The 15,862-nt window shown below is 47.1% G+C and overlaps 1 non-coding gene across 1 annotated transcript; it reads left to right on the top strand.

The window, feature by feature from the left end:
• Window positions 1-14,754: 14,754 nt before the first annotated feature.
• Window positions 14,755-14,918, top strand: LOC113890622. The gene has a single exon (XR_003510579.1). It is a non-coding gene; the product is annotated as a U1 spliceosomal RNA (small nuclear RNA).
• Window positions 14,919-15,862: the final 944 nt, after the last annotated feature.

The following is a 15,862-nucleotide window of genomic DNA, read 5'->3' as shown; positions in this document are numbered from 1 at the left end:
GGGACACTCAAGACAGTGGAGTACAGTTTATTACGCCAGGGGGCCCAAGGGCAATCAGTTCCCAGCAAGGACCCTGATGTTTCTGAGAGGCCCAGTTTTAAACCCCCCACTGCGTGACTGGTTACATGGTAGCCACCTCTTTGTTGTGTGTGATTGAGTTTTACAACAAGTAGGTGTTAGGAGAACAAACAATTAAGGTTAAAGGGGGGGAACAATGGTTTATACCTCAAGGGGGCGGGGGGTGTCTCCATGGTTAATCTAACAGGGGCTGCCTGACCTCGACTACAATCTCTGTTTGTCATCTGTAGGGAGGGAAGTCTTCAGGAGACCTGGTTTTCACTAGCAACGGTTTCCTCACAGGCACAGTTCACATCCAGTCTTTAAGATGGATAACAGGCTTCAAGATGAAGTAAGTCTCTCCTGCTTTCCTCACACTGGTCCAAACATTCCTCCCTTTTGATGCTCATCTTATCTTTAATGAGAGGCATCAGTCATGGGTAAGTATCGCACACGGGGACTATGTAACTAACTGCGGCAGTGAAGAAGGAATTCATAGGGCCTGGACTCCATCTTAGGCCTGTTCATGCTGATCATGCTCGGCCACCTTTCCAGTGGACTCTGAACTCTGTGTTTAGTGCCTATGAACACAACAACAGAAGGATAAGACCCCCTCCAGACAGGGGAACCTTGAAGAGCGTATCTAGGTTACTCATCGCCTAAGAGGAAACATACACTAGTCACCCCTTCCTCCAGACAGGCCATAAATTTTTCTGTATCTATCGGAGTGTAACCTCGGGTTTATTGATTATTGGCTAATTGTTTGACTGTTTGAGCACATGAGCACATAGCACGTGAATGATGGGGTTATTGGGATTGTATTTTCCTTGGTTTATGTAAGTCTCAAGGAATTTGGAGTGGTGGGTTCAGACACGAACACATGGGGTATAAAAGATTTTCACAAATGCTGGTCAGGGTCCTTGGCTAAGAGGAGACTCTGCCTTGGGCCCGCCGGTGCAATAAACTGCACTCCACTATCCGCATTGTCCTTCTGAGTGAGTTTGTTTCCTGGAACGTGTGGCTACAACATTTGATGCATTGGCCAAGAATCTCCTCACTTTGAGGAGACAGGTCTCATTTGAGGCCACCCTGAGGCTTTGTGGCTTGATTCTCCTAGAGCAGGGCAGGTGCCTTGCCCCTCTAGAAGAATTCAGCCTTTCAACGCCCGGTTTCTTCACTTTGGCAGGTAGTGAACGGCAGCAAGGGAACTGAGCGCTCAGGTGAGGAGGAACCCACCCGGCAGGGTGAAAGAGGGGGCCTCATCACCCCCCTGGGAGGGACTAGAAGGGGCACGGACCCACAGGGCCCTCCAATAGGCAGGCAGCAGCGATTGCTTGGTATACAGGTCTCCGAGTGTGCTACGGTTTAGGAAGGAAATTTGTGAAGGTCATTTAGGAGGTGTGTCCATGCTGTCTCAGGGAAAATTATTACCAGTGATCGCCAGGGGGTTTTTAGGATAGGAAACTGGTCCTTGTATGCTCATATTCTGCCCTCCCCCAGGAGGTGTCACATCTGCTGTGAAATTCTTGACCTCAGAATTGTTAGACTAGAAGGAAGGGGATACATAATGAATTGGCTTTGCCGGAGATGGCCTGGGACATGGGATATTTAACCCATCTGTGCTTTTATCCGCACCTGATCAAGCCCACCAAGGCAGAACGGACTTGAAGGGAGAAACAGTCTTGGACCATGTGGTGGTCTGGTTCGGCTGTGCTGACTGGCAAGTGAAGGCCTGCCGATCCCCCTTCTTCCTCTGAGATCTGTCAGGTAAGGCTCTTCTCACCCCAATTAAGAAGGAGGCAGAATGGCAATTTAAGTGTCATTGATTGGAAATATCAGAAGTACATAGGGTACTGAGAACTTCGTAGACAGAACGAAAAGGAAAAGTAGAAGAAGGTCCGAGAAGGTAAGCAAGATGGGAGGAAGTTAATCTAAGGCAACTGTATTAGAGTGCATGATTAAAAATTCTAAGAAGAGATTAGGAGAAGACTATGGGGTGAAGATGAAGCCTAACCGCCTCCACATACTCTGTGAGGTCGAATGGCCCCTTATGGGAGTAGGGAGGCCACCAGAGAACACCATGAACTTAAAAATAGTGGAAGCAGTCTGTACAGTAGTCACAGGAGAGCCAGGACACCTGGATCAACATCCATATATTGACTCATGGCTGGGGTTAGCTCAAGACCCTCCTACTTGGACAAGGTTCTGTATCCAGAAGGGAAAGGGGAAAATATTAATGGCACAAAAAATGACTGATGATAAAAAAGGAAATTCTACAGAATTTGGACGGGGACGACCTGACCCCTCCCCCATACTGGATAATGATGCTCATGCCTCCCAGTGCTCCACCAGGACCGGAGGCTGCCTTAATGCCCAATCCAGGGCCAGGTGAAGTCCTGCAGCAGCCACTGCTCCTCCACCAGCTCTCCCCGGGGTCATAGAGCCGCCACCTCGTCCGGCTCCGATCCCGGTGACAGAAGCCTCTGGCCAGCACTTCCAGGATCCGGCTCCAGCCAACCACCCAAGCTATATCCACCTCTCCCAGTGAGTACTGACAAGAAGGGGAGGGAGATGTTGGAATTAAGCAGAGACTGCGCTCTGCCAGAGAGCTGGAGGGAACAAAAGAGAACAGACAAGAGATTTGCAATGCTAGCTGCTGCTCTGGGAAAGTCTATCTCGGGCTCTCCTGAAAACCTCCTCTGCCCCAGGGACAGGACAGTCCTCCAACTGGTCCCAACGGAGGCCCTGGGGCCCCTTTACAGCCAAACCAGTGTGCCTGGTGCGTAGCTTTTGGCCACTGGAAGAATGAATGCCCTAAGGCAAGGAAGGAAGAGGAAGCTCCAGCAGTTGTGGGGCTTGCCGACTTGGAAAGTAAATAGGGCTGCTGGGGCTCAGAGATATCAGGTCCCCGAGAGCCCATGGTAACCTTAAAACTGGGGGACCAAAACATTGACTTCATGGTGGATACAGGAGCAGAACTGTCGGTAGTAACAAAACCTGTGGCACCACTGTCCAAAAAGACTACTGCTGTAACTGGGGTATTGGGAGAAGACATGACTAAATCATTTTGCCAGCCCAGAAAATGTCAGATGGTGGGGGAGCACCGAGTGATTCATGAATTCCTCTACATTCCTGAGGGCCCAGTACCCCTGTTGGGAAGAGACTTGCTCTCCAAACTAGGAGCACAAGTGACTTTCTCCCCTGAGGAGAGGCCCACCTTCCGGATGGGCACTATGACTTATTTGCTGTCTCTCTCAGTACCACCCCAAGATGAGTGGAGGTTGTATAAGCCTCCGAAGGAAGAACCGGGTGGGCCGGAAGAGCATGAGAGAGAGCTAACTCAATTATTCCCTGAGGTCTGGGTAAGACAAACCCTCCTCCCCGCCAGGCTGGCTAAACATCAAGCCCCAGTGATAATAGAACTCCATCCAGGCACCATCCCTGTTTGATAGCGCCAGTACCCACTACCAATAGAGGCCTGGGCCGGCATACTGCCCCACATCAATAGATTGAAACAAGCGGGCATTCTAGTAGAGTGCCAGTCGGCTTGGAACATGCCGATCCTGCCAGTCAAAAAGGAAGGAAGACAGGACTATAGGCCTGTACAGGATCTCAGGCTAGTCAACCAGGCTACTGTGACTTTACACCCCACTGTTCCAAACCCCTATACCTTACTTAGCCTCCTCCTGCCGAGGACTAAATTTTATACTCGCTTAGACCTCAAGGATGCCTTCTTCTGCGTATGCCTTGCCCCAGTGTCACAGCCCATCTTTGCCTTTGAATGGGAAGATCCAGTCGGGGGCACCAAGCAACAGCTCATCTGGACTCCCCCACAAGGGTTTAAGAACTCCCCAGCCATCTTTGGAGAAGCCTTGACTTCTGACCTGAACTCATTCCATCCAAAAGAGTATGGATGTTGGCTCCTACAATATGGGGATGACCTGCTGCTGGCTGCCGAGACCAAGGAAAAATGCTGGAAAGGGATAAAAGCACTGCTCCAGCTGCTGATGGAAGCAGGTTACTGGGTGTCGAAGAAGAAGGCACAGATCTGCAAGGAGGAGGTCAGGTATCTGGGGTTTGTTTTAAAGAAGGACACAAGGTTCCAGACCTTAGTTGGGTCCTATATACTGATGGCACTAGCCTGATAAAACAAGGACAACGGCTGTCAGGTTAGCCAAAGCGGAAGGGGCCACCAAGACTGAAAAGGGTTGGTGGGAATTGCCAAGTGGCAAATTATTGGTACCGGAGGAGCTGGCAAACAATCTGGTAAGCCAAACACACCAAGCGACCACCTAGGCCATGCTGCCTGCCCACAGGTTAATGCTGTCTCGCGGTGTTCAGACAAAAACCTCTGGGTATTTAGCTGAAAGGCACGCTGCCCTTTGAACACCTGGGAGTGGACTTCACTGAAATGAAACCTCACTGACACTACCATTACCTGCTGATCATGGTATGTACATTCTCAGGATGGTTAGAAGCTTTCCCTACCTGGACTGAAAGAGCATCAGAAGTAGCCCGGTGTCTGCTTAGGGAAATAGTTCCCAGATTTGGACTTCCTACCAGCATTGGTTCGGACAATGACCCGGCTTTTGTAGCTGATTTAGTACAACAACTAAGCAAAACTTTAAACATCAAATGGAAACTGCACACTGCATATAGGCCCAGAGTTCTGAGATGGTGGAGTGAACCAACCAGACATTAAAGAGACTCTCCAAATGGATCATAGAGACTGACTGCTCCTGGGTGGACTTGTTTCCGACGGCTCTGCTCAGACTCAGGATGACCCCACAGTCCCAAGGCTATTCTCCATATGAAATTGTGTATGGGAGGCCCCCTCCCATAATAAAACAGGTGTCAACAAATTTGCCTCAGGTAAGGGGGATAGGATTTCACAGCAGATGGAACTGGGTAAGGTAATAAGTCGGGTAACTAAGTTTGTACAAGAAAGGGTGCCGTTCCCCCTTGGGGAACAGATTCATGAGTTTATGCCTGGTGACCAAGTATGGGTCAAAGATTGGAAACATGATTTGCTAGTCCCTTGGTGAAAGGGCCTTTATGTTATTCTAACTACCCCTGCTGCAGTTAAAGTTGCAGGTATTGTCCCTTGGATCCATCATACGAGGGTGAAGAGAACATACCACGCAGACCCAAAAAACGCTGAGTGGACTGCACAGAGGGACCCCGCTGACCCTCGAGAGACTAAGACCATCCTTAAGAAGAAGGAAAATAAGATCCTGGACGAGCCCCTTCAGGATGAAGCTGCATAATCAACTCCTGCTGCTTGGCCTCATCAACATGATTTTGAATTTAACTTCTGTTTCAACTCACGACAATGTTTTTTTTTATCTCATGGGCACATTCCTACGCAGACCTCCACAACACTTCCAACCGCTGGGTATGTAGGGCTATGCCTCTGTCAGTGATGGAGGGGCTTCCTTGGTGGGTGTCACCACTCTGCCAAGGAGATTTTGAACCACTCTGCTCTTCTCTGGAATGACAAAAAGAGACTTTCCTCTCTCTTGCCAATCATAACCTCTCCTTGCTCTCTTGGTGTAAGACCTACAGTCAATAGACTCGGGTCATGGGGTTACATTTGATATAAATACCAGTGTAACAAAAGCCTAACCTACTTGTTGTAAATCTACCCCGGTAGCCCCGGTAAATCTATCTTATTTACACGCTAGGTGGACAAGATCCGTGTTTCGATGGTATGAGTATATTGCTGCCTTATTCGTACCCTCTATAGGGACAACAGATATCATGATTAATGTAGAGGCCTTGACTAATTTCACAAAACAGGCCCTCCTAGATAGAACAAAAGCCATCCAAGCCTTAAATGAAGAGCAAATCCAAATGAGAAAAGCGGTAATTCACAATAGAATGGCTTTGGACGTACAGCTGCTCAAGGAGGGACTTGTGCTCTAATTAAGGTTGAATGTTGTGTATACATTCCTGACTTATCTGGCAATGTATCGACTGCTTTAGATGACATGAAAAACCAGGTAAAAGCAATGTCAAATGAAAACATTCCTTTCTGGACTTTGGTCCTACCTTGTTGGGTGAAGGCTGATTGGTGGAAAACTATATTTAACACTGTTATAGTTGTCTTGATAGTTCTGCTTTGTGGTCCCTGAATTTTACAATGTATTATGAACTCTGTAACCCGAAGGTTGATGTCATTCTCTCAAATTGGCGGTCGGAGAGCCAGGGTGCAATATATCCCTAGGAATGATGTTCATAATATGAGTTAAGAGCATCAAGAGAGGGGAATGAAGAAGGAATTCATAGGGCCTGGACTCCATCTTAGGCCTGTTCATGCTGATCATGCTCGGCCACCTTTCCAGTGGACTCTGAACTCTGTGTTTAGTGCCTATGAACACAACAACAGAAGGATAAGACCCCCTCCAGACAGGGGAACCTTGAAGAGCGTATCTAGGTTACTCATCGCCTAAGAGGAAACATACACTAGTCACCCCTTCCTCCAGACAGGCCATAAATTTTTCTTTATCTTTCAGAGTGTAACCTCAGGTTTATTGATTATTGGCTAATTGTTTGACTGTTTGAGCACATGAGCACATAGCACGTGAATGATGGGGTTATTGGGATTGTATTTTCCTTGGTTTATGTAAGTCTCAAGGAATTTGGAGTGGTGGGTTCAGACACGAACACATGGGGTATAATAAAAGATTTTCACAAATGCTGGTCAGGGTCCTTGGCTAAGAGGAGACTCTGCCTTGGGCCCGCCGGTGCAGTAAACTGCACTCCACTATCCGCATTGTCCTTCTGAGTGAGTTTGTTTCCCGGAACGCGTGGCTACAACAATAGTAGGAAGTCAAGAAACACCTGGAGTAACAGGCAAATTTGGCCTTGGAGTACGGAATGAAGCAGGGCAAAGGCTAATAGAGTTTTGCCAAGAGAATGCACTGCTAATAGCAAACATCCTCTTCCAACAACACAAGAGAAGACTCTACACATGGGCATCACCAGATGGTCAACACCGAAATCAGATTGATTATATTCTTTGCAGCCAAGGATGGAGAAGTTCTATACAGTCAGCAAAAACAAGACTGGGAGCTGACTGTGGCTCAGATCATGAACTCCTTATTGCCAAATTCAGACTTAAATTGAAGAAAGTTGGGAAAAACACTAGACCATTCAGGTATGACCTAAATCAAATCCCTTATGATTATATAGTGGAAGAGGCACAAGCTGGATTCAAGATTGCCGGGAGAAATATCAATAACCTCAGATATGCAGATGACACCACCCTTATGGCAGAATGTGAAGAGGAACTAAAAAGCCTCTTGAAAGTGAAAGAGGAGAGTGGAAAAAGTTGGCTTAAAGCTCAACATTCAGAAAATGAAGATCATGGCATCTGGTCCCATCACTTCATGGGAAATAGATGGGGAAACAGTGGAAACAGTGTCAGACTTTATTTTTGGGGGGGGCTCCAAAATCACTGCAGATGGTGATTGCAGCCATGAAACTAAAAGACGTTTACTCCTTGGGAGAAAAGTTATGACCAACCTAGATAGCATATTCAAAAGCAGAGACATTATTTTGCCAACAAAGTTCCGTCTAGTCAAGGCTATGGTTTTTCCAGTGGTCATGTATGGATGTGAGAGTTGGACTGTGAAGAAAGCTGAGCGCCAAAGAATTGATGCTTTTGAACTGTGGTGCTGGAGACGACACTTGCGAGTCCCTTGGACTGCAAGGAGATCCAACCAGTCCATCCTAAAGGAGACCAGTCCTGGGTGTTCATTGGAAGGACTGATGCTGAGGCTGAAACTCCAATACTTTGGCCACCTCATGTGAAGATTTGACTCATTGGAAAAGACCCTGATGCTGGGAGGGATTGGAGGCAGGAGGAGAAGGGGACAACAGAGGATGAGATGGCTGGATGGCATCAGCGACTCGATGGACGTGAGTCTGAGTGAACTCCGGGAGATGGTGATGGACAGGGAGGCCTGGCGTGCTGCGATTCATGGGGTCGCAAAGAGTCGGACACAACTGAGCGACTGAACTGAACTGAACTGAATATTTGTTCACATTGCTCAGAGGACAAGTATCCCACATATTTTAATTCTTTTGGATCCATGGGGTGGTCACCAAACCGAACTTCTTATTCCCTTTGTTCCGAACAGATGGGGCAGGGACGATAGGTTGAACGTTTTCTGGGGTCATCCAAAAATATTCATCCCATTTGTGGTAAAATTGTTCAAATTACCTAATGGATTGGCCCTTCTTACTGGCCATTGAGTTCTCATTCTTTTTATTTTTTTAACTAAAAGGTATAGTCTTTGGTTACTTTTGTAAGGCTTGCATTTACCTCAAATGTTACCCTATGGCCTTGATCAATTTGGTTAAAGTCCAGGTTACACCAAGTAAGAAGCAACAGGTTGTGAGTTACCAAGGAAGCAAACACCTCTTGTTGCTGTCTCAGAAATGAGCAAAGGGAGCTAAAGTCCCTTCCGCATAGGAGAGACACCCACCAAGGAAGTCCGTCTATTATTGACAAAGGCATGGCTCCACAAACCTAACAGTTAGAAGGATTATGGAAGTTTGTATACGAGTGGGTCCAGGACAGGAACACATTATCCTGAGTTTGCAGTCCCGGTAGGGTAGTCGTGCCAATCAGGAACAGCAGAATTATTCACAGCAGCTCCATCCTGACTCTGTGGTCGCTGATGGAAAACGAAACGGGTCTTCAATGGTTCCTTCAGGTCAGGAAGGAAGGTCCCTTTTCCTCTGCTGCTGTCTTGAGCCGGGAGTGGTGAATCTAGGGAGTAATCCCCGCAACTTGAACTGCAGTGGGAGTGGTTAGCACAATAGCATATGGCCCTTTCCAGGTGGGGGATAATGTCTGCCGATTCCCATCCTTTACCCATACTAAGTCTCCTGGTGAGTATGGGTGTACAGTAGTACCTAAAGAAAAGGGAATTCTTTCTTTTTGAACAAAAGGGGTAATGTCATGGATTACCTTCCTCAGCTGTTCCAGTTGCCCCAATATCAGGAAGCATTTAACAGGAGGCTTCCAGTGTGCTGTTTTGGATCTGTCACGAATTCTCTGTTCCTTATTTGTTCCTGAATATTCAGGAATTAAGAAGAGAGGCAAGCCTCTCCTGGGGGTGCTGAGGAATCCAGGCATTTCCTTCATTAGTTTTTCTATACGGTGATAAGTACCCTCTTCCTTCTTATGAACCATATGGTAAAAGTGATTATTTACAACCCTCTCTCTTTCATATGGATGACCTCATCTTTCCTTGATAACTTGTAAGTTTTGATTTTATCTCTGCTGAAAATAGCTATTCTGTAAGACAGTATAAATACCTACACAATGTTGAATAAAACACCTTTGCTCTATCAGAGCTTTGGTCCCCGTGTCTCTCTCTCTCTCTCTCCCCTCTCTCCCTCTCTCTCTCTTTTTCAGGCTGATCCCCTGGAGCACAGAGGCTTTCTGAGTTCGCTTTCCTGCCCAGGCTTCTAAGACCCTCTCGAGAAGGCGCTCTGTGCCTTCACCCCATCAAGAGGGTGCCTGAGGCCTCCGTGAACAGAGCAAGTCCCGTGCCAGTGACTTTATTGGCTTTCTGCATAAACCAAGGAATATCAGTCTCTTTCTCTCACCTTTACTTTCTTATCGGTCGACTCCGGACCACCAGGTTCCAGTCCATTAAGGGACCTCAACACCGCAACACCTCCATCCCTCCTCTTTGTAATGAATTTCCCTTTACTTCCCAAATAAGTAGGGAGGCCTCCCGAACATTATCTCATAGGGGGAATACCTGTGCAACCAGGGCGGCAGAGGCAGGGGGTGGGGTAGGGGTGGGTGGTGGGTCATGCTGATCCTCTTTAACACTAATGGCAACAAGTCAATCCAGGGGGGTGCCAGTTTCTTACACCCATTTTGCCAAAGTCACCTTGATGGTCCGGTTCATTCTCTCAACCATTCTTGAGTTTTGTGGTCTATATGCTGTATATAGTTTCCACTTAATATTTACTGCTTTGCAGACCAGTTGGAGTAATTCAGCCACAAATGTGGGCTCATTATCTGATTCTATACTCAGAGGAAACCCAAACCTAGAAATAATGCCTCTCAGCAAGAATCAGGCCACTTCATTTGCTTTTTCAGTCTTGGTGGGGTAAGTTTCTACTCATCCCATAAAAGTACATACCATCATCAGCAAATATCTGTATCCTCGGCATGGATTTACCTCAGTGAAGTCTACTTCTATTTTTATTTATTTATTTTTTAATTTTTTTCCACTTTATTTTTTTAATTTCTTTTTTTTTTGCTGTCGCATATTTTTTAAATTTTATTTTTTAACTTTACAATATTGTATTGGTTTTGCCATATATCAACATGACTCCACCACAGGTATACATGTGTTCCCCATCCTGAACCCTCCTCCCTCCTCCCTCCCATACCATCCCTCTGGGTCGTGAAGTCTACTTCTAGATGCTTAAATTAAACCTTTTAACTCTAGGGTCCCTTATAATTGTATTCTGGGAGGCGCAGTCTCCTTGAGAGACGGGTTATTCTTGGCACATTGGTAGCTTCCATCTGCACACAAGGCTATTAGCATTTGCCTTTGCTCATGGAAATATTAAGCCATCCTTACAACAAGCCCCAGTAAATTTCCCTTATTTACATGCAGGATGGGCAAGGTCTGTGATGATTAAAATAAAAGCTCTAACTAACTTCACGAAACAGGCCCTCCTGGACACCGCAAAGGCAATCCAAGCTTTAAATGAAGAACGAATACAAATGAAAGGCAGTGATTCAAAATCGGATGGCTTTAAACATACTTATACCGCCCAAGGAGGGACACGTGCTATAATTTAAATTGACTGTGGTTCCATATATCCCTGATTTATCTGGCAATATATCAGCCATTCTAGACGACATGAAAAACTGGGTAAAAGCTATGTCTAAAGATAATCCTCCTTTTTAGGCGTCGGTATTTTCTTGGATCAAAGTTGATTGGTGGAGAATCTTTAAGTAATTATTTTGTTAATCACTGTATTATTAATTTGGGGGCCTTGTATTCTCCAGTGTATAACTTGATGTGTAACCTCCGGACTGACAGTCCTGCTGTTGTAGCCACGCGTTCCGGGAAACAAACTCACTCAGAAGGACAATGCAGAGAGTGGAGTGCAGTTTACTGCACCGGCGGGCCCAAGGCAGAGTCTCCTCTTAGCCAAGGACCCTGACCAGCATTTGTGAAAATCTTTTATTATACCCCATGTGTTCGTGTCTGTACCCACCACTCCAAATTCCTTGAGACTTACATAAACCAAGGAAAATACAATCCCAATAACCCCATCATTCACGTGCTATGCTATGTGCTCAAACAGTCAAACAATTAGCCAATAATCAATAAACCTGAGGTTACACTCCGATAGATACAGAAAAATTTATGGCCTGTCTGGAGGAAGGGGTGACTAGTGTATGTTTTCTCTTAGGCGATGAGTAACCTAGATACGATCTTCAAGGTTCCCCTGTCTGGAGGGGGCCTTATCCTTCTGTTGTTGTTTTCATAGGCACTAAACACAGAGTTCAGAGTCCACTGGAAAGGTGGCCGAGCATGATCAGCACGAACAGGCCTAAGATGGAGTCCAGGCCCTATGAATTCCTTCTTCACTGCCGCAGTTACATAGTCCCCGTGTGCAATATTTACCCATGACTGATGCCCCTCATTAAAGATAAGATGAGCATCAAAAGGGAGGAATGTTTGGACCAGTGTGAGGAAAGCAAGAGAGACTTACTTCATCTTGAAGCCTGTTATCCATCTCAAAGACTGGATGTGAACTGTGCCTGTGAGGAAACCGTTGCTAGTGAAAACCAGGTCTCCTGGAGACTTCCCTCCCTACAGATGACAAACAGAGATTGTAGTCGAGGTCAGGCTGCCCCTGTTAGATTAACCATGGAGACACCCCCCGCCCCCTTGAGGTATAACCATTGTTCCCCCCCCTTTAACCTTAATTGTTTGTTCTCCTAACACCTACTTGTTGTAAAACTCAATCACACACAACAAAGAGGTGGCTACCATGTAACCAGTCACGCAGTGGGGGGTATAAAACTGGGCCTCTCAGAAACATCAGGGTCCTTGCTGGGAACTGATTGCCCTTGGACCCCCTGGCGTAATAAACTGTACTCCACTGTCTTGAGTGTCCCCTGAGGTGTGTTTTGCGACTCCGGATTCCACAACAGTGTTAAACAAGGGCTAAAAAGGAGAATAACAATAGCCGTTAAAGGGCCTAGATAGGGAAGGAACCAGGTTAACTTTGGGAGGGCTTCCTTAACTGTTGACCTGACAGGGGAGAGGAGGTTGCCCCTGCAAAGAAGCCGTTATAATTGAGCCTATATTTTTGTTAATGTCAGCATTAAAGTTCGTTCTACTTGAGTGTGTATATTTTTGTTAGTTCAGTCACTCAGTCGTGTCCGACTCTTTGCAGCCCCATGGACTGTAGCACACCAGGCCTCCCTGTCCATCGCCAACTCCGGGAGTTTACTCAAACTCATGTCCATTGAGTCGGTGATGCCATCCAACCATTTTGTCCTCTGCCGTCCCCTTCTCCTCCTGCCTTCAATCTTTCCCAGCGTCAGGGGCTTTTCCAGCGAGTCAGTTCTTCGCATTAGGTGGCCAAAGTATTGGAGCTTCAGCTTCAGCACCAGTCCTTCCAGTGAACACCCAGGACTGACCTCCTTTAGGATGGACTGGTTGGATCTCCTTGCAGTCCAAGGGACTCTCAAGAGTCTCCTCCAACACCACAGTTCAAAAGCATCGTTTCTTTGGCGCTCAGCTTTCCTGATGGTCCAGCTCTCACATGTATGGAACACGACTACTGGAAAAACCATAGCTTTTGACTAGACGGACCTTTGTTGGCAAGTACTGTCTCCGCTTTTTAACATGCGGTCTAGGTTGCTCATAGCTTTTCTTCCAAGGAGCAAGCGTCTTTTAATGTCATGGCTGCAGTCACCATCTGCAGTGGTTTTGGAGCCCCGCCCCGCCCCCGCCAAATAAAGTCTGTCACTGTTTCCACTGTTTCCCCTCTATTTGCCATGAAGTGATGGGACCAGATGCCACGATCTTAGTTTTCTGAACGTTGAGTTTTAAGCCAACTTTTTCACCCTCCTCTTTCACTGTCATCAAGCGGCTCTTCAGTTCTTCGTCGCTTTCTGCCATGAGGGTGTTGTCATCTGCATAGTTTTGTTAATCTCAGAGTTGATTTCCTTTAGGATTGACTGGTTGGATTTCCTTGCTGTCCAGAGGACTCTCAAGAGTCTTACCCAGCACCCACAAATCGAAACCGTCGGTTCTTCTGGCTCTCAGTCACCGTCCGCAGTGATTTTGGAGCACAAGAAAATAAAATCTGCCATGGTTTCCACTTTTTCCCCATCTATTTGCCATGAAGTGATGGGACCAGATGCCACGATCTTAGTTTTTTGAATGTTAAAAAAAAAAGTTGTTTTTAAGCCAGTTTTGTCACTATCCTCTTTCATCCTCATCAAGAGGCTCTTTAGTTCCTCTTTGCTTTCTGCCATCAGAGTGGTATCATCTGCATATCTGAGGTTGTTGATGTTTCTCTGGGCAATCTTGACTCCATCTTGTGAGGCATCCAGCCTGGCACTTTGCATGATGTACTCTGCATATAAGTTAAATAAGCAGGGAGACAATATTTTACAGCCTTGACATACTCCTTTCCCAATTTTGAACTTTATTGTACCTAGGTTCAATAAGTAAGACCCTATTATATCTTTTGCGAGGAAAATAACTTGATATGATGAAAGCTTAAAGTAAATGTAAATGAGATAAGAGCTTTGGGTAAGCTCTTAAAAAAAATTATATTTTAGAGATGTCTACTTCAAATGACCTTTCCAGATATTTGGTAAAGTCCTAGAGTTGTGCTGAGACTTAACTGATGGAAGTAAATTAATTAGGTAGTTTCAAAAAAATAAGATACTGAGACATCAATTACTAAATAAACTAAGGTATTTAGGAATACTAATAAAAAATGTTTGAACTAAACATAAGTGAAATTCTCAATCAGTGACATTGAATTCTGAAGAAACAGAAGTTCACGGCCAGTCGCGACGCTTAGTGCGTTTTACTAGACATACACACAATATTACATCACAAAGACAACTGGATTTGAAAGGAACCGGTTTCCCCTGGACTGCTAAATGTTCCGTTCTCCCCATTGAACGCCGTTATTTGAAAAAAGGTGCACAGGCTTCAGCCGACCGCCAGACCGGGGCTGGGCAGGACAAAAAGTTAGGCAGGCAGCCGAGTGCGCCGGGTCCCAACACGTAGCGGGTGGGAGAACAGGAGCAGGAGGCGGACGTCGCTTCCCCCAGAGGGGGCCAGCCGGCCCGGCCGGGCCGGAAGGCGTGGGAGGAGGGAGGCGGGGACTAGGGCGGGGCGTGGGCTGGAGGGAAGCGCGGGTTCCTGTGACGTCACGGACGGGGCGTGTCGTATGTAGATATCCGAGCGCAGGGGCTGCTGGGCCGTCATCTGGTGCTGAAACACGATGGTCTCCCGTGGCGTGGGAGAGAACTGAGGAGTTTCTGCTTGAAAGTGCGTGGGTGCGCTGTGTGGAAGGTCCAAGAAGGGTCGGGGATGCGGGGAGGAAAGTGAGCGTGTGTGTACAGTGCAGGGCGTCTGAGGTTGCGGTGGGGCGGCAGGCGGGCAACTCATACTTACCTGGCAGGGGAGATACCATGATCACGAAGGTGGTTTTCCCAGGGCGAGGCTTATCCATTGCACTCCGGATGTGCTGACCCCTGCGATTTCCCCAAATGTGGGAAACTCGACTGCATAATTTGTGGTAGTGGGGGACTGCGTTCGCGCTTTCCCCTGGTTTATTCTTTGTGGCTAAAAGCAGGTAACAGTGGTCTGTAGTTGTAACCTTAGGAGTGTTGTTGAATGTGGTTGCTCAATAAAGAGTACCAGGACCGTCTTTTCGCTTGTCGAGAGACTTTCCTGAGGCGCGAGATACAGCCAGAGAGGTCCGTTTTCTGGGCTAGGCCCACGAAATCAGGAGGCGCCGCGTGGCCGGCTTCTCGAAGTCTGCCGGTCTTGTGCGAGTCTGCTGCTAGCTGTTTTCCCACCAGTGTCCTGGTTTCGGAGGCTTCATGTCTGCTGCTAGCTGTCTTCCCACCCGTGTCCTGTTTTCGGAGGCTTCATGTCTTGCGTGGTCAGCTGCCTTGCTTATTTGCACGCTGGAGATAGTGCTTAGATACCACCCCTTCCCACCCCAAGCGGCCTCTTCGCATTTCTGGATCCAGTTCTTTCTTCACCCCCCCCCGCCCCCCCCCCCCCCGCCTTTTCTCTCTAGGCCTTCTCCTGTTACTTTCCCAGTCAGAAAGCCGTACCTCTGTTTCAGCCTCAACTGTGTACCTGACATGCTTCAGTAGTCGGCAAACTAGGAAACCTCCTTAACATCCCTTCTTAAATGGCAGTAGAAATCGCACCTAACGTTTTTTTTTTTGTTTTGTTTTGTTCTTTTCTTTCGGTCAAAAGTAGTTTTCCTTTTCTTCCTATGTGAAAACATTGAACTACAGATTAGAAGAAAACCCCAGGCCGAGTTGTCGGCAGTTTTGTGGGCTATTCGACAACCCCTTTCTCAGGATGTGTTGTGCTCACTTCTGATTCACAAAGTCCTGCTGGCAAATAGAAACCACTGGGCCAAACAGAAAAGGCAGGACCATGGCGGGAAGGGCTGTCCTCCCTCTCGTGGCTGCCTCGGGGACAGCACGCGTCCATCCGCTCAGCCCCAAGAAGCCTCTGAGATCGGAGGAGGT

The sequence above is a fragment of the Bos indicus x Bos taurus genome, chromosome 3 (genome assembly GCF_003369695.1).
Source record: "Bos indicus x Bos taurus breed Angus x Brahman F1 hybrid chromosome 3, Bos_hybrid_MaternalHap_v2.0, whole genome shotgun sequence".
NCBI classification, from domain to species: Eukaryota; Metazoa; Chordata; class Mammalia; order Artiodactyla; family Bovidae; genus Bos; species Bos indicus x Bos taurus.
Note: the sequence above shows the minus strand (reverse complement) of the source record. Positions and strands in the feature narration are given on the sequence as shown.